Genomic DNA, 23,691 nt, shown 5'->3' on the forward strand with positions numbered 1-23,691 from the left:
AAATGGTTCATGCTTCCAGTCATTAGAAGAGGCCAATGGAAAACTTACACAGACCTTCATCCAAGTGCTCATCCCCTGAGATGGGTCAGAAGCCCCGCATCCAGGAACGAAAGAACCTCACCCATTTCAATCCCAAGGGCAGCATTTATTTTTGTTGCAATTGGATGACAAGGAATACATCTTTGGGGATTAATTGCATGCTAGAACCTTGAAGGGACCATTTTGTTCTCTTCTATGTCATTACTGGACTTCCCAGGTGGTAAAGAACCTGCCTGCCAATACAGGAGACAGGTTCGATCCCTGGGTCAGGAAAACCACCTGGATGAGGGCATGGCAACCCACTCCAGTATTCTTGCCTGGAGAGTCCCATGGACAGAGGAGCCTGGCAAGTTGCAGTCCATAGGATCACAAAGAGTCAGACATGACTGAAGTGACTTAGGAGGCATGCACATGTCATTATTATTTCCTGTCTTTAGAGTGGAGATGAAAGGACTCTTTGTCAGCAACAATCCTTGCAAACTCCTTCCGTCAGCTGGGGGAACAGTCACACTTGAGCAAAGGGTTCTTGAGCAGTGATGACCCCAACCCAATTGTGTCCCTGCCTGCAACTCTCCCTGCTTTGCCCTTGATCACCTTAGGGGTGGCCTGTTGGGAGAGGGCCAGACTCGTCCATATGTTTGGCAGCAGAGTACTTGGATCAAACAATTGCCATTCATTCATTGAAAATGCATTTCTTAGTAGTTTACTGTCTTCCAGGTATAATTCCACATGCTAAAGACACAAGGGTGAGCTGACTGAACAGAACCTCTGCCATGATGGAAGTAACATACAAACTGGGGGTACAGATAGTAAACTGATCAATAAGCAAAAAGGGTGCAGAAATGAAACTTCTCTGCTGACTTTGGAGAGCCCAAGGTTACATCTGCTGCACCTTGGCATATGGGGCCAGGGCCATATTATCTGCATCCTGGAGAGTCACTAAGTTTAGCCCTCTGAGTCCCTCTCAGTGACACCTCTGCAGGCCAGTGCCATGGCTGGAATTAGGCTCCTGAGATGAATCAGTCCCAGCTCCATATGAAGGCAACCCAGCCAGGATGCATGTGTGGACTTTCTAGAAAGCAGTTTTAAATGCAAAGGGCCATGCTGTGCCATTATATGGGGACAGCAGGATTAGAGAGAAGGAAGAGGAAATTAACACAAGAGGAGCTGAGGCTGATCCAGAGCACTCACTGGGACTGAGCACTAAGGTCCCCTCTGCAGCCAAGAGGACAAGAGTCCCTCCTTAGTCATATTTCCCAGGGTGCTTCCCCCCACAAAAATGGCAGCAAATAATTCAAAGGTGGCATGACATTTACAAGAAAGAAAACATCCTCAGGAGGTGAAGGAACTTGCCAGAGGCCACAGAGTCAGTGCCAACATGGGGCCAGAATTCAGTCTAAAACTTCCAGCCCAGTTTCCTTTCCATTATGCAATGTTGCCTCTGAACAGAAAATCTTAGGGGGTGATACTCTTTCCTGAAACTAGTTTGGACAAGTGCCAGTCTCTTTAAGGAAATGAGAGAGCACCATTATAACTGACTGGGGTGACCAGCCTGTATTTTCATGTCTACTATTTTATCATCTGCTGAAGGGAGTGAAACCTCTGAGCCAGGTGGTCTTGGCAGGTGGGGGCTCTGCAGTCAGAAAGGAGACCGCCTGTTGGAGGAGAGGTAGGTTGGAGGAGGGAGGCCTGGGGTGATTTGACCCAGTGGGTAGAGCCACCCAAAGATCCACCGTGTCTACAGAAGCATGCGTGGTTTCCCAGATCTTTCTCAACTACATTTCCTGATCAAAATCCATCTAGTCCATGATCCATCTTTTCCAAGACTATTCCAGGTATGCAGAGTAAGCTGATTTTCACCAAGTAAATTGGGTTGTCCAGATATAAGAATGGTTTAATTGTAATCTCTTCAATTCTTTGAGCCAAAGAGGTGACTGTGGTGGAATATGGGGCATTTAAGCATCATTGGAGGGGGACAGCGCTGGGTATATGTGTGTTTGTGTGCGTATGTTTGAGAGAGAGAGATTTCAGAATCAATGGAGCTTTTCCAACACAGTTCAGTGACTATGATGTTTATGTCTAAAATAAACAGAATCCATAGAGGGAAAGCTGAGGACCAGGGGTAGAAGACAGAGGAAGCTAGAAGGGGCAGATGCCTGGGAGGTGACCTGATCAGTATTCAGGTGACACAGAAAGGCAGGTTACAGCAGGTGGGGTCATAGGATAGGAAACCTCTGTGAATCTCTGCTCTGGGTGACTGGGGATCCAGTGGTCTATTGACTCTGTTGTTCCCATCTAGGCAAGGCTTGGAGGCTGCTGAACAGCTGTCTGTGTGATGCCTCCTCCTGCTTGCAAGGACCATGAATCCTATAGACGGAGATCATATCCTGGCCCTGTCTCCACAGGCAGGTCCACTGCCTTCTTTTTACTCTGCAGAGTTCCTGGACCTCTCATGTCAAGTCCTTTGTGAAATCTCCAGAAACAGACTCAGTCACTGAGCTCTTCATTGGCCTTTTAGAGGTGAGATGCTCTCCCAATTCACAGTGATGCACTTGGCATCCAAGCCCTGAGGTCCGGTGAGGGCAGAGGCTTCTCAACCCTGAGTGGATGCTGTTTCCTGATCTTGACCTTCCATGCGTCCCACAGAGTTCCATACTAGAAGATAGGCTTAGGGCTGCCATTGTGAATCAACTCATTCATTCATTCCACAAGCTTTTCCTGAGTGTCAGCTCTTGCCAGGGATCATGTTTGATAATGGGAAGTCAATAGCAAGTAAAGTAGCCACAGTTTCTGTCTCCATGGAACGTATGGTTTAGTGGAAGAACAGATGTTAATCAAATAATTGATTAATAATCAAATACATAATTGCAAACTCATAAATGCTAGGAAGGAAAAGCATGGCATGTTATGAGAATAATTATAGTGGGAGTGGATCAAGTCTGGTGTTGGGTGTCAGAATCCTGTTGTGGTCTTTGTCAGAATCCTGTTGTGGTCTTGGCTTCTGAGAAGTCCCCAAGCTCACAAACCCGCACCATACTTTCCTCCACTGCCCTGGGTCTGGGCTGTGGCTTGTTCCCTGGGCTTTCTCAGAACCACCACTGTGATGGTGACGCCTTTACCTATGTGAGCTGGTATGCTGGTATGTAACCAGCATTGGCACAGGACACTGGCCTAAGGTACCCCAAACACTCCCCTTTTTAAAATTATTCCAACAGCTTTGTAGCTCCTGCCCTTCTAGCTGTCTCAGCACCAGCCTGATTCTGCTACATTCTGTACTCAGCCTCTCACTTCTCTGCCTATGTTGTGTAAACACAACGTAATAAAGTGCAATGGGTATCAAAAAGAACCAACCCTAAATTCTAACTTGGAAGGCACCTGCCTCTTCCCCTGCCATTATTTCTGAGGCTGCCCTAGATTTCAGGTCTGCTTTTATGGAGTTTCCTCCCCAGCCTGTGTCATCCCACAGTTCTGAAGGGCCCTGGTTTCTGTTACTGATGCTACTGCGTCAGCACCAAGCTCTGGTCACCTTCTGTGCTCCTCAGTGGGAGCCTGGACTCTGAGAGTGTGTGTGGTGTTTGTCAGCATGTGGGCTTTGCTGACTCTGGGGGCCCTTGACAAAGATTCTCTTCGTGATCAAACTCTAGCCAGGCTCCTCTGAGCCTTCTCCATGAGGCCAGTCAACCTTGGCCCATGAAAACTTGAACAAACATTGACATAGTTTCTAACAGCCCAAGGCTGCGTCTCTAGGATAATCCTAGCCTTTTGAAGTGCTGGCTTTAGCAAACTCAAGGCTGCCAAAAGAATTTACTGGTGTTTCGGCCCACACCTGAAGACAGGGCCCTTCTCTCAGCCTCTGTGGGAGATCAGGAGCCTAACTTCCATAAGTGCCCAATAGGACATCCAGCTGGGTTTTACATGGGCCAACTCCCCTCCTGCTTGTTGTTATTTTTCACTTCCTTGACTCTGCTGAGCTCCCGAACCTCCTCCCTATGCCCTCATTCTCCCTTTAACATGCCCAGATTCCTTTGTGTAAATCAAAGCTGAGTTCAGTTCACACTGGATTTTTTTTCCCTATTATTTCCCCATTTAATCAACATATTACTGATTACAGTCCCTCCTTATCTCTGACTAGTGTCCATCTTTAATTTTTTGAAACCCTGAAAGTGAGACAAGGACACTGTGACCTCACCCACAGCTTTACCTAAAAATGTGCTGCTGCTGCTGCTAAGTCACTTCAGTTGTGTCCAACCCTGTGTGACTCAATAGATGGCAGCCCACCAGGCTCCCCCGTCCCTGGGATTCTCCAGGCAAGAACACTGGAGTGGGTTGCCATTTCCTTCTCCAATGCATGAAAGTGAAAAGGCAACGTGAAGTCGCTCAGTCGTGTCTGACTCTTAGCGACCTCATGGACTGCAGCCCACCAGGCTCCTCTGTCCATGGGATTTTCCAGGCAAGAGTATTAGAGTGGGGTGCCATTGCCTTCTCCAAAAATGTGCAAGGTACTTTTACTTACTGAGAAAAATGGGTTTCTGTTATATGCAGGAAAAACTCTCAGTGCTCAAAGCTGCCATAACCAAATACCAAACTTAGTGGATTAAACAACAGAAATATATTGTCCAACAGTTCTGGTGGTTGGAAGTCCAAGAGCAAGATGCTGGTAGGGTTAGTTTTCCCAAGCCCCTTCTCCTTGGCTTGTAGACGGTCACCTTCTCACTGCTGGTTGTGTCTCATTCTGTGTTGTCTGTGTCCTAATCCCTGCTTCTTATAAGGACACCAGATGTACTGAGTTACAGCCCGCTCTAAAGATCTCACTTTAACTTCATTACCTCTTCAAAGGTCTTAGTTTCAAATTGAGTTACAGTCTGAGGTACTGGGGGTTAAGACTTCAACATGCAAAGTTTTGGAGGGAGGAACAATTTAGTTCATAACCCCCAGTTTGACCAGGAGTGTTTTTTAAATTTTATTTTTGTTTATTTGGCTGCACTGGTTCTTAGTTGTGGCACTCAGGATCTTTAGCTGTGGCATGTGGGATCCAGTTCCCTGACCAGGATGGAACCTGGGCCCCCTGCATTGGGAGCGTGGAGTCTCAGCCACTGGACCACCAGGGAAGTCCCTGAACACAAGTACTAATATTTATTCACAGAGAACACAGATGTTGAAGGAAAAGAAACAGAAAGGTTCTGAGATATTGTCTCTTTTAAAAGGGCCGATCCACTTTCGGACATGAAAACAAGAATGGGAGGGAGATCTAACTACTCAAAACAACCAAATTTTTGTATTATTCCCCAGTGGATGCAATTGGATCTAAATTTTTAAGTTATGATATAAAAGGATCCCCAATTTTCCTTACTGTTTGCTGGTCCACAATGTGATCATACAGAGATAGACAAGACAGAAGCCTTGTTCTTCAAGTTTCATATCATCTCATTAACAAATCATGAATTCAGCTCATGTGGCTGGAAAGCCTTGATTCTGATGTGTGTGTGTGTGTGTGTGTTTTCAGTCGTGTCTGACTCTTTGTGACCCCATGGACTGTAGCCCGCCAGGCTCCTCGGTCCATGGGATTTCCCAGGCAGGAACACTGGAGTGGTTTGCCATTTCCTCCTTCAGAGGATCTTCCCAACTCAGGGACTGAACCTGAGTCTCCTGCATTGGCAGGTGAATTCTTTGCTGCTGAACCACCGGGGAAGCCCTTGATTCTAATAAGCACCTCTATTTCCCAGATGCAGGCATTCATTTGAAGAACACTCTGAGTCTAATACTGTTTTAACCAAGTACTGCATTATATTTGCTCTGCTGGCCTGCATATTTTAGGGGTACAGACTTTACATGAGAAATCAAAACACTTTCTTGGGTCTGGAAAAATAAAATTGCAACCCAAGCTTATGTCAGATGAAGGATGCTGTGTTTATAAATCTCTTGGGAGCTCAGTTTTCCTAGGAAAAATGAAGCTATATTATGAGGTAAGGTTTCTACTTCAGTGAGGAGCTTGTTATCATCTTAATTTTCTGTTTTTATGGAATTGATGGCAAGTGAAAGCTTTCACTAGAGTAATTAAAATACCATTTTCCTCTGAAGAAAGAAATGATGCATGCTGGGCTTCTAGGAACTGGCCATGGCTCAAATTGCACTTATCTAGATGTGCATTTTGTTGACTGGAAAAAAAAAATTAAAAACTACAAACAGGGTGTAGCACAGACTGCTGAATGGCATGACAGTGTCTGTGTATGAAAGGGATTTCTGTTCTTATTAGGAGGCCTGATTACACGGTTCTCAAATTTCCCCTTAAGCCTCCTGAGATGAGTGTGAGGTGCAACCTTGTAAATTGTCAGCACATATAAAGCTAAGATTTAGAGAGTGGCTTCCACTGTGCCTTCTATAAAATGTGTCCCACGAGGAAGATTAGTATCAATCACAGGCTTATTGGAGAGGGAGATGGGAACCAATGATAACCTGGCACTATCAACCAGAGTAATGGTCTAAGAAGAAAAAGCAATCAGAGAGGAGAAAGGAATATCTGGAAAGAAAGACAGAAGTAGAAAATCAGAGTGCAATGCATCATATTGATGAACAGGAGCTGTTATCGAGACAAAGCTCAAGTGAACAATGCTGTTCTCAAATAATGGGTATCGCCTGCTGCTTAGCCTAAGGGGAATGCAAGCCCACTTACATATCACCTCTGGCAACCTGACTCTGGCAGCACCAAAATGTAATAAAGTCATCACCACTCAGGAGTCTTACCTGTCTTACTTAAGATTCATTTGCTAATTTCAGAGGCTGCTAAAAGAAGAATTGGCATTCTGGTTTCACAGATAACTTCATCTTGGAAGAGATAAAAGCAACAACCTCCAGACTCAACCAATTTGGTTTGTTGGATTCTGGCTCATTCGAATTGTCATTCCACTCAGGATGTGAGTGGATAATGACAGAACGAAGGACAGGTCTGACTGCTTTTGCAGTTCAGTTCAGTTCTGTTGCTCAGTCATGTCCGACTCTTTGAGACCCCATGGATTGCAGCATGCCAGGCCTCCCTGTCCTTCACCAACTCCTGGATCTTGCTCAAACTCATGTCCATCGAGTCGGTGATGCCATCCAACCATCTCATCCTCTGTCGTCCCGTTCTCCTCCTGCCCTCAATCTTTCCCAGCATCAGGGTCTTTCCCAATGAGTCAGTTCTTTGCATCAGGTGGCTAAAATGTTGGAGTTTCAGCTTCAGCATAAGTCCTTCCAATGAATATTCAGGACTGATTTCCCCTAGGATGGACTGCTTGGATTTCCTTGCAGTCCAAGGAACTCTCAAGAGTCGCCTCCAACACCACAGTTCAAAAGCATCAATTCTTTGGTGTTCAGCTTTCTTTATAGTCTGACTCTCACATCCATACATTGAGTACTGGAAAAACCATAGCTTTGACTAGACGGACCTTTGTTGGCAAAGTAATGTCTCTGCTTTTTAATATGCTGTCTAGGTTGGTCATAGCTTTTCTTCCAAAGAGCAAGTGTCTTTTAATTTCATGGCTGTGGTCACCATCTGAGTGATTTTGGAACCCCCTAAAATTGAGTCTGTCATGGTTTCCATTGTTCCACCACTTATTTGCCATGACGTGATGGGACCGGATGCCATGATCTTTGTTTTCTGAATGTTGAGTTTAAAGCCAGCTTTTTCACTGTCCTCTTTCACTTTCATCAAGAGGCTCTTTTGTTCTTCACTTTCTGCCATCAGGGTGGTGTCATCTGCATATCTGAGGTTATTGATATTTCTCCTGGCAATCTTGATTTCAATTTGGGCTTCATCCAGCCCAGCATTTCTTATTATGTACTCTGCATATAAGTTAAATAAGCAGGGTGATAATATACAGCCTTGACATACTCCTTTCCCAGTTTGGAAGCAGTCTGTTGTTCCATGTCCAGTTCTAACTGTTGCTTATTGACCTGCATACAGATTTCTCAGGAGGCAGGTGGAGTGGTCTGGTATTCTTACCTCTTGAAAAAATTTCCACAGTTTGTTGTGATCCACATAGTCAAAGATTTGGTGGAGTCAATAAAGCAGAAGTAGATGTTTTTCTGGAACTCTCTTGCTTTTTTGATGATCCAGTGGATGTTGGCAATTTGATCTCTGGCTCCTCTGCCTTTTCTAAAACCAGCTTGAACATCTGGAAGTTCACGGTTCATGTATTGCTGAAGCCTGACTTGGAGAATTTTGAGCATTACTTTGCTAGCGTGTGAGATGAATGCTGTTGTGTGGTAGTTTGAGCATTCTTTGGCATTGCCTTTCTTTGGGATTTGAGTGAATACTGACCTTTTCCAGTCCTGTGGCCACTGCTGAGTTTTCCAAATTTGCTGGCATATTGAGTGCAGCACTTTCACAGCATCATCTTTTAGGATTTGAAATAGCTCCACTGGAATTCTATCACCTCCACTAGCTTTGTTTGTAGTGATGCTTCCTGAGGCCCACTTGACTTTGCATTCTATGATGTCTGGCTCTAGGTGAGTGATCACACCATCGTGATTATCTGGGTCATGAAGATCTTTTTCGTATAGTTCTTCTGTGTATTCTTGCCACCTCTTCTTAATGTCTTCTGCTTCTGTTAGGTCCCTACTATTTCTGTCTTTTATTGTGCCCATCTTTTCATGAAATATTCTCTTGTATCTCTAATTTTCTTGAAGTGGTCTCTAGTCTGTCCCATTCTATTGTTTTCCTCTATATCTTTGCATTGATAGTCCCTGATGGCTCAGATGGTAAAGCGTCTGCCTACAATGCAGGAGACCCGGGTTTAATCCCTGGGTCAGGAGGATCTACTTGAGAAGGAAATGGCAACCCACTCTAGTATTCTTGCCTGGAAAATCCCATGGATGGAGGAGCCTGGTAGGCTATAGTCCATGGGGTCGCAAAGAGCCGGACATGACTGAGTGACTTCACTTCATTTTCACTTTGCATTGATCACTGAGAAAGGGTTTCTCATCTCTCCTTGCTATTCTTTGGAACTCTGCACACAGATGGGTATATCTTTCCTTTTCTCCTTTGCCTTTTGCTTCTCTTCTCTTCTCAGCTATTTGTAAGGCCTCCTCAGACAACCATTTTGCCTTTTTGCATTTCTTTTTCTTGGGGATGATCTTGATCATGGCCTCCTGTACAGTGTTGTGAACCTCCATCCATAGTTCTTTGGGTACTCTATCAGATCTAATCCTGGAATCTATTTTTCACTTCCATTGTATAACCATAAGGGATTTGATTTAGGTCATATATGAATGGTCTAGTGATTTTCCCTAGTTTGTCCAATTTCAGTCTGAATTTGACAGTAAGGAGTTCATGATCTGAGCCACAGTTGGCTCCCAGTCTTGTTTTTGCTGACTGTATAGAGCTTCTCTATCTTTGGCTGCAAAGAATATAATCAAACTAATCAAACTTATTATATGGACCACAGCCGTGTCTAACTCAATGTAACTATCAGCCATGCTGTGTAGGGCCACTCAAGATGGATGTGTCATGGTGGAGAGTTCTGACAAAACGTGGTCCACTGAAGAAGGGAATGGCAAACCACTTCAGAATTCTTGCCTTGAGAACCCCATGAACGGTGAAAAGGCAAAAAGATATGACACTGAAAGATGAGCTCCCCAGGTTGGTAGGGGCCCAATATGCTACTGGAGTCAATAGTGGAGAAGTAACTCCAGAAAGAATGGAGAGATGGATCCAAAGCATAAACAACACCCAGTTGTTGATGCAACTGGTTATAGAAATAAAGTCCAATGCTGTAAAGAACAACGTTCCATATGAACCTGGAATGTTAGGTCCATGAATCAAGGTAAATTGGAAGTGGTCAAACAAGAGATGGCAAGAGTGAACTTGGACATTTTAGGAATCAGTGAACTAAAATTGACTGGGTGAATTCAACTCAGATGACCATTATATCTACTACTGTGCACAAGAATCCCTTAGAAGAAATGGAGTAGCCCTCATAGTTAACAGATGAGTCTGAAATGCAGTACTTGGGTGCAATCTCAAAAACAACAGAATGAGCTCTGATCATTTCCAAGGCAAATCATTCAATATCATGGTAATCCAAGTCTATGTCCCAACCAGTAATGCTGAATAAGCTGAAGTTGAATGGTTCTATGAAGACCTGCAAGACCTTCTAGAACTAACACCCAAAAAGAATGCTCTCCTCATTTTAGGGGACAAGAATGCAAAAGCGGGAAATCAAGAGATAGATAACTGAAGTAACAGGCAAATTTGGCTTTGGAGTACAAAATGAAGCAGGGTAAAGGTTAACAGAGTTTTGCCAAGAGAACTCACTGGTCATAGCAAACACCATCTTCCAACAACACAAGAGAAGACTCTACATATGGACATCACCTGATGGCCAACACCGAAATCAGATTGACTGTTAAAAAAAAAAAAAAAAAAATATATATATATATATATATATATATATATATATATTTGGCTGACCTGGGATTGAACCTAGGTCCCCTGCATTGGGAACAGAGAGCCTTAGCTACTGGACCACCAGGGAAGTCCCTTTTTAAAAAATACTGATCTGAAATTTTTCATGTTCTGGAATTCTTTGACTCTCCTCTTATCAAGAGGTCCAGTCTAATCCTCCTTGCCCTAACTACGGATTGAGCTTAGTGCTTTGCATGTGTGCTAAGTCACTTCAGACTGTTTGTGACCCTATGGACTGTAACCTGCCAGGCTCCTCTGTCCATGGAATTCTCCAGGCAATAATACTGGAGTGGGTTGCCATGCCCTCTTCCAGGGGATCTTACCAACCCAGGGATCGAACCCTTGTCTCTTATGTCTCCCGTATTGGTAGACAGTTTCTTTACCACTAGCACCATCTGGTAAGCCAAGCTTAGTGCCTTACCTGCAGTGAATGGAATGCCCTAGAATGCTGGTAAGGCATCTGTGGGGCTCTGTGTCTTGGGATACTTGACTCTAGGACCCAGCAGCCATGCTATAAGGAAGCCCAGGCAACAGGAAGAGGCCATTTCTTCGTGTTCTGGCCAATGGGTCCTACTGAGGTCCCAGCCCAAAGCCATCATCACTCTTCAGAGATGACAGGGAGCTTGTAATGATTCCAGCTCCAGACTCTGTAATCATATGAATCATAATAAAGATCTTGATGGAGATCTGCTGATCTGGATCTAGTCAAACCTCACAACTGAGAGATAATAGTAGCAAATGATTCTTGAGTTTTCACACCAAGTTTAGGGTAGTTTTTTTTTTTTTTTGACTAATGCATTTATTAGGAGATATGGCATAAACACCATTGGCCCCTCTCTCCCAAACAATAGAACTATTAATATAATGAGAAGGAAGTGAAAATACTTATGAACTGCCTCATGAGTGCAACACCACAGCCTCGAATACCTCTTAGAACCACATTCTAGGCACTTTAAAAATACCAATTAAATAGAGAATTCTTTCCAAAGCATACCAGTCATCATTACATGGACCATAAGGTGACTTCACAGTTTGAAAAAACAGAAACAGGCTCAAAAACATATAATACAAATTTGTGGCTATCAAAGGGGAAAAGGAGTTAAATTAGGAGCATGGGATTAAAGGATACACACTACTATATATAAGGTAGATAAACAACAAGGATTTACTGTATAGCACAGGGAGCTATAATCAATATTTTGTAATAACCTATAGTGGAAAATAATCTGAAAAAATATAACTGAATCACTTTGCTGTATACTTGAAACTAACACAATATTGTAAATCAACTATATTTCAATAAGAAAAAAAGTGTCCCCACTCCACGGTTCAGAGCTATTGCTAAAACTTTTGCTCAATGTTATTATCACAATTAAAGTTTTCTTTAATTGGATACTTGGTTCAATTCTTTGCATTATTTTGATAGTATAAACACAATCTGAGAGATTTCATGCAGGATATGGTCTGGATCTTTCTGCTAAACTATTGTGCTGGCAATGTGGCCTGGTGTCTGTGGTCTGATTCCAAGGCTGTTTAGTTTTCAGGTCAATTTAAAGTCTAAGACAGGAATGTGCATGAGGCAAATGAAACATGAGACACTCCTCCATTTGTCTATGAACGAAATGGCAATTTTAAATGTGACAAATACATATTTTTAAGTGTGTTCCAGGGCTGCAGATACCTCCAGGGTGGGCTTTTCTAGCAAAGGGAACTAATCTTATCAACAGTGTAGTTGCAACTGGGCAAGAACTTTCGGCAACCCTTCCACTACTATTTTTTATTATTGTTCAGTCACTAAGTCATATCTGACTCTTTGTGACCCTATGGACTGCAGCACACCAGGCTTCACTGTCTTTTACTATCTCCTGTAGTTTGCTCAAATACATGTCCATTGAGTTGGTGATGCCATCCAACCAATCATTCTCTGCCACTCCCTTTTCCTTTTACCTTCAATCTTTCCCAGTATCAGGGTCTTTTCCAATAAGGTGGCTCTTTGCATCAGGTGGTTAGAGTATTGGAGCTTCAGCTTTAGCATTAGTCCTTCCAATGAATATTCAGGTTTGATTTCCTTTAGAATTGACTGGTTTGATCTCCCTGCAGTCCAAGGGGCTCTCAATAATCTTCTCCAGCACCACAATTTGAAAGCATCAGTACTTTGGTGCTCAACCTTCTTTTATAGTCCAACTCTCACATTCATATATGACTACCAGAAAAACCATAGCTTTGACTTTATGGACCTTTGTCTGCAAACTGATGTCTCTGCTTTTTAATGTGCTGTCTAGGTTTGTCATAGCTTTCCTTCTGAGGAGCAAGTGTCTTTGAAAGTCATGACTGCAGTCATCATCTGCAGTGATTTGGGAGTCCAAGAAAATAAAATCTGTCACTGTTTGCACTTTTTCTCCTTCTATTTGCATGAAGTGATAGGACTGGATGTCATGATTTTTGGCATCTAGTTTTTTTGAATATTTAGTTTAAGCCAGCGTATTCACTCTCCTCTTTCACCCTCATCAAGAAGCTCTTTAGTTCCTCTTTGCTTTCTGCCATTAAAGTGGTATCATATGCATGTCTGAGGTTGTTGATATTTTTCCCAGCAATCATGATTCCAGCTGGTGATTCATTCAGCACAGCATTTTGCATGGTGTACTCTGCATATAAGTTAAGCAAGCAGGCTGACAATATTCAGCCTTGTCGTACTCCTTTTCCAATTTTGAACCAGTCCCTTGTTCCATGTCTGGTTCTAACTGTTGCTTCTTTACTGACATACAGGTTTCTCAGGAGACAGGAAATGTGGTCGGGTATTCCCATTTCTAAAAATTTTCCACAGTTTGTTGTGATCCGCACAGTCAAAGGTTTTTGTGTAGTTAATGAAGCAGATGTTTTTCTGGAATTCCCTTACTTTCTCTATGATCCAACTGCTGCTGCTAAGTCACTTCAGTCATGTCCAACTCAGTGCGACCCTGAGACGACGGCAGTCCATCAGGCTCCCCTGTCCCTGGGATTCTTCAGGCAAGAACACTGGAGTGGGTTGCCATTTCCTTCTCCAATGCATGAAAGTGAAAAGTGAAAGTGAAGTCACTCAGTCGTGTCCGACTCTTAGCAACCCCATGGACTGCAGCCTATCAGACTCCTCTGTCCATGGGATTTTCCAGGCAAGAGTACTGGAGTGGGGTGCCATTGCCTCCTCTGTATGATCCAACAAACATTGGCAATATCTATTGCTTAGATTATTGTGAACAAAGGACTCAGGTGCCACTTTTCCATTAAGTCAGGCTAATTATAAAGTTGGCAGAAGTTCCTCCAGGCCAGGCTTAAGAATTACCATGGAGAAGGAAGATGGTGTTTTAGACAGTGTGGGGAGCTTTCTGAAGAGTTACTAAGACCTGCTTTCAGCTCTCTAACTCCCCTTAGCTGTGAAGATGCAGGCTCTCTTGGTGAGCATTTGTGGGGGCTTGAACATCTTGTGTAGTAAGGACACAGCAACAAAAGCAAAGCTGGCTGGGCTGGACTTCATGGGTACAACACCACAGCCTCAAATGCCTCTTAGAACCACTTTCTAGGCATCTAGGTTTTTTCTAAAACTATAAATTTAAAAATATAAATTAAAAATCTAAAAATATAAATTAAACACTAGAATTCTCTTCAAAGCACATACACCTGTCATCATTACATGGATCATAAGGAGACGTCACAGTTTAAAAAACAGAAACAGACTCAAAGACATATAAGACAAATTATCAAAGGCATAATAAGGTTAAATTAGGAGTTTGGGATGTGATGAGGACACAGCAGGAAGACAAATCTGCTGGGCTGGTCCGCATTGCACTGGATGGCTTTCTCGTGCTCCAGGGTGCCTGTGCTCCAAGGCACTTCCGTGGTGACAGTGAAGCTCGCTGCCCCTTCTGCCCCACTCAGCAGGCAGGCGAGGACCTCATCCCTGCTCCTGCTCATGTGTGTTCCTCCTTCCCCAGTTTCACACCACTGGGCCATGGGGAACATCTAGTACATCTGCCCATAATGAATTACACTGGGGGAAGATCTAGGTATATTTCCTCCCTCTCCATTATCCAGAGGATTTTTTTTTTTTTTTTTTTTACAATGGGACAGTATAAGCAGAGATGGCATTTTTCCTTCCCAGAAGCTCAAGGGAATTTCTATTGTTTCACATCTTCCTGGGGGACTTTAAAGAATCAAAGTGTCCAGGCAGCAGGGCCAAGGGGCTGCCTGGATGCCCCCTAAGTCCTTTTGCAGCCCCTTGTCTTGGCTCCCTGAGGAAAAGTCATTTTCATTTGTTATGTGATTTCTTGATTGCCTGCTTGCCTGCTTCATGGGATGGTTTGCCGCCTCTTTCTTCTGGCAGTTCAATGAAAAATAAGACAGTAGACCATAATAATGAACTACTTACAACAATCATGCTATTTATTGAATGCTCACAAATACTCGATATGGATTATTTAGCTCACTTAATCCTCAAAACTTGTAACAGTTACTTCAGCTCTTCCCCATTACAAATCATAAAACTGGGGCTTTCAAGAGATTAAATTACTTTTCCAAGGATGGCCAGGGAGTGACAAATGCCAGATTTGGACTGAGGCACGACTCCCAGAGCCCAAAAGATAGGACACAATCCTTGGCCTCTCAGGTGTGATTAAGATCAAGTCTTTTTGGAGCCAGAGTCCTGGTTGATCTGGCTTCTCCTTGTTGAGTGTTTTGCACATGTACGTGGCTTTTCCTTCAGTTCAGTTCAGTAGAGTTGCTCAGTCATGTCCGACTCTTTGCGACCCCATGAATTGCAGCACGAAAGGCCTCTCTGTCCATCACCAACTCCCAGAGTTCACTCAAACTCATGTCCATCGAGTCGGTGATGCCATCCAGCCATCTCATCCTCTGTCGTCCCCTTCTCCTCCTGGCCCCAGTCCCTCCCAGCATCAGAGTCTTTTCCAATAAGTCAATTCTTCGCATAAGGTGGCCAAAGTACTGGAGTTTCAGCTTTAGCATCAGTCCTTCCAAAGAACACCCAGGACCGATCTCCTTTAGAATGGACTGGTTAGATCTCCTTGCAGTCCAGGGGACTCTCAAGAGTCTTCTCCAACACCACAGTTCAAAAGCATCAATTCTTCAGTGTTCAGCTTTCTTCACAGTCCAACTCTCACATCCATACATGACGACAGGAAAAACCATAGCCTTGACTAGACGGACCTTTGTTGGCAAAGTAATGTCTCTGCTTTTCAATATGCTATTTAGGTTGGTCATAACTTTCCTTCCAAGGAGTAAACGTCTTTTAATTTCATGCTTCCATTTCCCATCTGCAAACCCATGCACAGCAGCAGTTCCCTAGAGATTGACCACTTGGGGTTGTTGTGAAGAAAATGAACATTTGTGCCCGGCATGGTGCCTGGTGTGTGACAAGCGCTTGGTAGATGATTGATGCTCTGAAGATTCTGATTTCTAACCATTGTTGGGGGTCTTCACTATTGATAAGAGGTGTAATTATGATCTACAAAGGAATTGGACCTGGCTGGAGAGAATAGATGAAATCTTGATGGCGAGAGGATGAGGATGCACCAGATTTTTCCAAAGCTTGGCTCTTTCTGGAATTCTCATTCCTCCCTTCTTCTTTCTATATTCCCTGTGCCTTGTTAGAATGTTCTTATTCTTATTCATTAATACATCCTGGAAGAGAGCCCTGTAATTCAGAATCAAAAACCTCTTGATGCTGAGGGGGCATCCCTCTTGAGGTGCTGCGTGGATTTCACCAGGGCCGAGGGTTACACTTAGAGGTGAGAGCAGATATCATCAGAATCAAATCTTTGGTTCTCCAGATGAAGAAACTACCTAAGCCTTTGACTGTGGACACATCAAGACTCAGAAATTCTCATCCCATGCCCAGGGTTCTTTCTACTCCCTGACTAACTGCTTACAGTAGGTCTCTGTAACGTGGCTTCCATATTTAGAAGAAGACTCGCTTTCCATATTTAATACCAAATCTCTTTCCCTAATTATTGAGATTTACAAAATCCCAAGTATGGACTTGAAATAATATGCAGTAAACTATGACTCTTCCTTCCACAAAATAAGGATACAAACCAGGGTTACAACATTGTAGGTTAGAAGTTTTCCAGTTTAAAAATACAGAAGAGAAACACAAAAATTAGAATTTTAGCTTCCCTTGAAAACATAGAGGATCTGGGTCACTGGGTATCCCTATTCCCTTTTGATCCCAGACACGCAGAGCTGAGATGGGCAACAGCCCTCCATATAGAGACTGGCATGTGCCTCGTGCCCTTGGCATTCACCAGGCCAGCCTTGTATGGTTATCCTTCCTTCCTGGCTCCTGGAGACATGTGTATTTACACCACTTAAAACCATACCAATTGGATAGCTGTCAGCTCTGTTCTCCAATTAAGGGAGAATAAGACTCTGTCATTTTAATATCTGTGGAAGCATTCTCTGCTCTACTTCATTGACATTCTGATGTTGAAGGAAATAGAAATTGGCGTCATGGACTTAAAGAAAGTCAAGGCTCTCACAGTCTGGTGCCCCAGTGTTTACTGCTGGGGGAGGAGCCTAGAGGTACTGGTCTTCACTTTCTTTTTGTCTTTTCCTGGTTATAGAATCTGTAACACACAGCTTGGACTAAGTTTGCTCCCTTCATGCTCACCAACTCAAAAATATTACAAGAAGGCTCAGTCTCTCTATTTTTTGAATGCTGGTACCCAGACTTGTAGCATGTAACAGCCCATGCATGCCATGGCTAACTCTCTTTCCTATTGAATTGTTCATGTCAGTCAGAAATAAGAGGTCTTAATCACAAAGCTTACCACATTGTATTTGAAACAATTACAAGTCTATTACTTTCACTCAATTAAAAAGGAGCCATTTAAGAAGTTGTTGAAGATCCTAATTTCAGTGCAATATTGCCCCCTGCACCCGCCCCTTTTGTGAATGTGGGACAGTTTAAAGGCTTGAGAATGGTGTTATTTTCTTCAATGTGAAACACCCTGGAAAAGAAAATATAATTTGAAACACAGTGCATCCTAGTAAGTTTTTAAAGTAAAAACACTGACATACAAGGAGACCAAAGGCAGTGTGTTTAAATACTGCTATGGGCTTCCCATGGACGGAGGAGCCTGGTAGGCTGCAGTCCATGGGGTCGCTAAGAGTCGGACATGACTGAACGACTTCACTTTCTCTTTTCACTTTCATGCATTGGAGGAGGAAATGGCAACCCACTCCAATGTTCTTGCCTGGAGAATCCCAGGGACAGGGAAGCCTGGTGGGCTGCCGTCTATGGGGTCACATAGAGTCGGACACGACTGAAGTGACTTAGCATAGCAGAGCAGAGCATGGGCTTCCCTCGTAGATAAAGAATCTGCCTGCAATGCGGCGGGCTACAGTGCACGGGATCACAAGAGTCGGACACGACTTGGAGACTAAACCACCACCGCCATGAAAGCAGCTGAGACAGGAAAGTGAAAGTGAAGTCGCTCAGTCATGTCCGACTCTTTGTGACCCTCTGTAGCCTACCAGGCTCCTCCCTCCATGGGATTCTCCAGGCAAGAATACTGGAGTGGTTGCCATTTCCTTCTCCAGGGGATCTTCCCTACCCAGGGATCGAACCCAGGTCTCCAAAATTGCAGGCAGACGCTTTAAGCTCTGAGCCACCAGGGAAGCCCTGGGATAGGAGGCGTGGCCCCAAATCTCAGCTCCTTTTGCGACTAGCAGCAAGTGACCTTGATCAAATCAGCCTTCAGCGTCACCTTCACCACCTTCACTATTTTTTTTTTTTTTTTGAGAAAAAAAATCTTTTCATGAGCAATCACTATTGTGTACTTAGAGGTAGAAGCATTTTTTCTGCTGAAGCCACTCTGAGAAGTGCTTGACCAAAAGTCAATCTTCCTTCCTTCTGGAAAAAGGAGGAGGGAGAAGGAGAAAAGTGGGGCAGAGGGGGAGAGGAAGATGAGGGGGAAGATCCTGCTGGGATCTGGGGCCTGGCTCCACTTAAAGGCTTACGAGCTCCTCCATAATAGACCCGGGAGGTCTCTCCCCTTTTCTACTTTATTTTCTAAGCTCCAACCATCTGCCTGTGAAGCTTTGTCTTGCCTCTGGGGCTTTGCATATGCTGTTTCCTCCATGTGGCAAGTCTTGTCAACCTGACTCACTCCCGCTTGTCCCTGAGGCCTTAGTCATTTCCTCAGGAAAGACTTTGCTGGACCATCACCAAGACTGAAGTAGGCACCCTTCCTCTGTACTCCCTAAGCACCCATGCTCCATCCAACCACTTAGTGCTTCACACGCTATCACTTTGCTCACCTGCTGGTCTGTCTCTCTTCCTAGACTGTGAGATTCTTGAGGATACAAAGTAAGGACACAGCACACGGTGAGTTCTTGATAAATAGATTTTGAGTGAACAAGAGAATAAAGGATGTGTCTATGCAGGAGGAAACTGGTAAATAGAAATCTACTGACTCAGGAAATATGGTTTAGGGAAAAAAAAAGTATCTTGCCCTGGAGCTCTGGAGTTTAATTCCAGCCTTGTCATTAAGTTATTTACCTCAGGACACTAGGGAGGTCACTCAAGTTTCTAAACCTTCATTTTCTACCTTGCAAAATACAGATTAAAAAAACTCCACCCTTTCTGACTCATAAATCATTGTGAGGGAAATGTGATAATTTTAACACAGAGATGTGTTTCTCAGAAAATTCCATCCTGGATATTTCCTGGTGGCTGATGTCCAGGTCCCAGAGGACTTCTCTTTATAAGGAGTCAACAGTTTCCTAGAATGCAAGGAAGGAGGTCAGCTGGTCTGGGGGCACAGGGATGGAGTGACACAGTGAGACTGTGTCCTGCTCTTTCCACCAGCTGGGCTAGCAGTGGGCTTGAGCAGCTCTCAGGCAACTCAGTCAAGAACATGTCCCATTTTATGACATCTTCTGAGAAGGCAGTGGTTAAAGTCACCAAATTCATTCCTTGGGTCATTCCAAACCTTTTTCTGGGGAGAAAAATCTGTCTCCCTATATCCTTTATTCATAACTTTGAGAAAAGCTACATGAAATCTGCTATTGCCTTCTGCTAATTGCCTGTAAATCACCCATGGGAGAAGTTGCACATGCCTATTCAGAGGCATAAAGTGAAAGGGCCCCACACTCTCAGAAGTCCCGATGGGGAATCCTGTCATTTGGCTGATGGAATGGTAATAGATATAGAAGCAAGCATGCATAATGGATCATGGGATTTAAAATCCACCTTCCAGATCCGAGCTGCCTGACAAGGTTAAGGCATTATATGGCTGCAGTTGCATCATTTATGAAAGAGAAACTATTCTCCCCTCCCCTTGCATCTCAGAAAGTGGTAAACATTTTATACTGGTTCCCTCTGTAAGAGTAAAATACTTGCTTTTATCAATCAGCCTGTAGTCTAAGTAAGTGGAAGGGATATGGAAATCCAGACCCAAGAATGATGGGCAATGATCCTTTACTTATGACTTTATCCACAATTTGGCTTGACAGTTGATGGGAAATGAAGTGTGATCAATGTCAGCCCACTGTACATCATTTCCCATTGATTGACCTGCCAAATCGTTGATTGAATAATTAGTTAAAAGTTCAGTTTGAGGGGAGGAGCCAAGATGGCGGAGGAGTAGGATGGGGAGAACACTTTCTCCCCCACAAATTCATCAAAAGAGCATTTAAACGTCGAGTAAATTCCACAAAACAACTTCTGAACGCCGGCAGAGGACATCAGGCACCCAGAAAAGCAGCCCAACTCTTCGAAAGGAGGTAGGAAAAAATATAAAAGACAAAAAAAAAAGAGACAAAAGAGGGAGGGACGGAGTTCCGTCCCGGGAAGGGAGTCTTAAAAAGAGAGAAGTTTCCAAACACCAGGAAACCTTCTCACTGCCGAATCTGTGCCGAGATTTGGAAGCACAGAGGGCAACATAAAAGGGAGGAAAAAAAAAAAAAAACCAATTAAAAATCGCGGATTGTGAGCCCTACGGTAACTCCCCCAGCGGAGAAGCAGCGCAGACGCCTGCACACGGCATTAGCAAGCAGGGGCTGGGCAGGGAAGTGCGGCGTGGGCTGTGTCCCTTAGAGTAAGAATCGGGCCGAATGTCCTGAGCGCTATCTGAGCGAAATAATTTGGGCTAGCAAACCAGACTGTGGGATATCTACCACGTGAAAAGCTAGCCCTAACCTAAGACACCCCCAGGCCCGCGCACAGAACAAAGGACTGAACAGAGAGAGTCGGCTGCAGACCTTCCCCCTCCGGTGACAGGCAGCCAGAGCCTGAAGGGGGCAATCGCAGCCCCAGAGACACTATCTATAAAACTGTAAGCAGGCTTCTTTGCTAACTAAAACTTCTTGGGGGTCTGGACGGTCAACATCTGCCTGAGAAGGTGCGCCGGTTTTACACCCAGATAACCGAGTGGCGGGGAGGCGATAAGTCGCAGCATTGGCGCCCACCAAACACATCACCTGAGCTGCTCAGATCTGGGAAGAGCACAAAACGCAGGCCCAACCGAGTCTGCGCCTCTGAGGACTACCCGAGTGCCTGAACCTGAGCGGCTTGGACCTGGGAGCTCAGCCCAGGGCCGGCCTCTGATTGTTCCCGGCGGAACAACCTAGAGCCCGAGCAGTGTGGGCAGGGAGGCTACACGCGCCTTGAGCGGGGGCAGACCCAGTGTGGCTGAGGCACTGCGAGCGCACGCCAGTGTTATCTGTTTGCAGCATCCCTCCCTCCCTCCCCACAGCGCGGCTGAACAAGTGAGCCTAAATTAAAAAAAAAAAAAAAAAAAAAATAGTGTCCTCCACCGTCCCCTTTGTGTCAGGGCGGGAACCAGACACTGAAGAGACCAGCAAACAGAAGAAGCTATAACAGAGGGAAACGCCTTGGAAGCTACAGGCCATAGATTAAAACCCTGTGGTTACTATGGATTACATAGGAAGAGGCCTATAGATCTTGAGAAATATAAGTCGGACTAAGGAACTAGCCAAAAATGAACTGACCCCACAATACTCACAACAAAACCAGAGAAAGACCTAGATATATTTTTACTATTTTTACGATCAATCTTTCTTTCTTTTTTTTTTAAATTTAAAAAAAAAAATTTTTAAGTCCTCTATTGTCCTTTAATTTTCACTTTTATAACTATTACTTTGCAAAAAAAAAAAAAAAAAAGAAACTATTTTTTTTTCTTCTTCAGCAAACTTCATATATATATTTTGTAATTTTTTGACCGTTTTTTTTTTTTTTCTTTTTTTTCTTCTTCTTTTAACATTGTATTTTTGAAATTCCAAACTCTACTCTAAATTTTTAATTTTAGCCTTTTGGTATATGTTATCAATTTTGTACCTATAGTTTTTTTCATAATTTCTGTGACTTTTTTTTCCTCTGTTTCTTTCTCTTCTTCTTTTATATCACATCGTATATCTGCAATTCCAAACTCTACTCAAGATTTTTAATTTATGCTTTTTGGTATTTGATATCAATTTTGTACCTGTATTTTCTTTATAATTTTTGCGACATTGTTTTTGTTGGTTTGTTTGTTTTCTCTCTTTATTTTTCTTCTTCTTTTTTTTTTTTTAACGTTGTATTTTTGAAATTCCAAACTCTACTCTAGATTTTTAATTTTTGCTTTTTGGTATTAGTTATCAATTTTGTACCTGTAGTTTCTTTATAATTTTCGCGACCTTGTTTGTTTTTCTTTGTTCGTTTTTTCTGTCTTTCTTTTCCTTCTTCTTTTCATTAACATCTCATTTTTGAAATTCCAAACTCTACTCTAGATTTTTAATTTTTGCTTTTATGTATTTGTTACCAATTTCGTACCTTTAAGAACCCAATCTTCAGGACCCATTTTTCACTAGGGTATGAGATTACTGGCTTGACTGCTCTCTCTCCCTTTGGACTCTCCATTTCCTCCACCAGGTCACCTGTATCTCCTCCCTAACCCCTCTCTACTCTACCCAACTCTGTGAATTTCTGTGTGTTCCAGATGGTGGAGAACACTGAGGGAACTGATTACTGGCTGGATCTGTCTCCCTCCTTTTCATTTCCCCCTTTTATCCTTCTGGCCACCTCTGTCTCCTGCCTCCTTCTTCTCTTCTCTGTATAACTCCGTGAACATCTCTGAGCAGTCCAGTTGTGGAGTGCACATAAGGAAGTGACTACTGGCTAGCCCACTCTCTCCACTATTGATTCCACCTCATCTCATTTGGGTCACCTCTAACTCCCTCCTCCCTCTTCTCTTCTCCATGTAACGCTGTGAACCTCTCTGAGTGACCCTCACAGTAGAGAAACTTTTCATCTTTAACGTAGATGTTTTATCAATGGTGCTGTATAGAAGGAGAAGTTTTGAAACTACTGTAAAATAAGACCGATAACTGGAAGTAGGAGGCTTAAGTCCAAACCCTGACTCCAGGGAACTCCTGACTCCAAGGAACATTAATTGACAGGAGCTCATCAAACGCCTCCATACCGACACTGAAACCAAGCACCACACAAGGGCCAACAAGTTCCAGGGAAAGACATACCAAGCAAATTCTCCAGCAACAAAGGAACACAGCCCTGAGCTTCAAGATACAGGCTGCCCAAAGTCACCCCAAAATCATAGACATCTCATAACTCATTACTGGACATTTCATTACACTCCAGAGAGAAGAAATACAGCTCCATCCACCAGAACTTCGACACAAGCTTCCCTAACCAGGAAACCTTGACAAGCCACCTGTACAAACCCACACACAGCGAGGAAACGCCACAATAAAGAGAACTCCACAAACTGCCAGAATACAGAAAGGACACCCCAAACTCAGCAATTTAAACAAGATGAAGAGACAGAGGAATACCCAGCAGATAAAGGAACAGGATAAATGCCCACCAAACCAAACAAAAGAGGAAGAGATAGGGAATCTACCTGATAAAGAATTCCGAATAATGATAGTGAAATTGATCCAAAATCTTGAAATTAAAATGGAATCACAGATAAATAGCCTGGAGGCAAGGATTGAGAAGATGCAAGAAAGGTTTAACAAGGACTTAGAAGAAATAAAAAAGAGTCAATATATAATGAATAATGCAATAAGTGAAATTAAAAACACTCTGGAGGCAACAAATAGTAGAATAACAGAGGCAGAAGATAGGATTAGTGAATTAGAAGATAGAATGGTAGAAATAAATGAATCAGAGAGGATAAAAGAAAAACGAATTAAAAGAA

General features: G+C 43.4%; 1 protein-coding gene and 1 pseudogene across 1 annotated transcript in view; one reads left to right on the forward strand and one right to left on the reverse strand.

Annotated features, from left to right (window-relative positions):
- ST6GALNAC5 (ST6 N-acetylgalactosaminide alpha-2,6-sialyltransferase 5) overlaps positions 1 to 23,691 on the reverse strand; it is a 214,474-nt gene that overhangs the window by 48,535 nt on the left and 142,248 nt on the right. The window lies entirely within an intron of this gene.
- Positions 14,255 to 23,691, forward strand: part of LOC112585497 — a 71,876-nt pseudogene continuing 62,439 nt past the window's right edge.

Source organism: Bubalus bubalis, chromosome 6, assembly GCF_019923935.1.
Source record: "Bubalus bubalis isolate 160015118507 breed Murrah chromosome 6, NDDB_SH_1, whole genome shotgun sequence".
Lineage (NCBI taxonomy): Eukaryota > Metazoa > Chordata > Mammalia > Artiodactyla > Bovidae > Bubalus > Bubalus bubalis.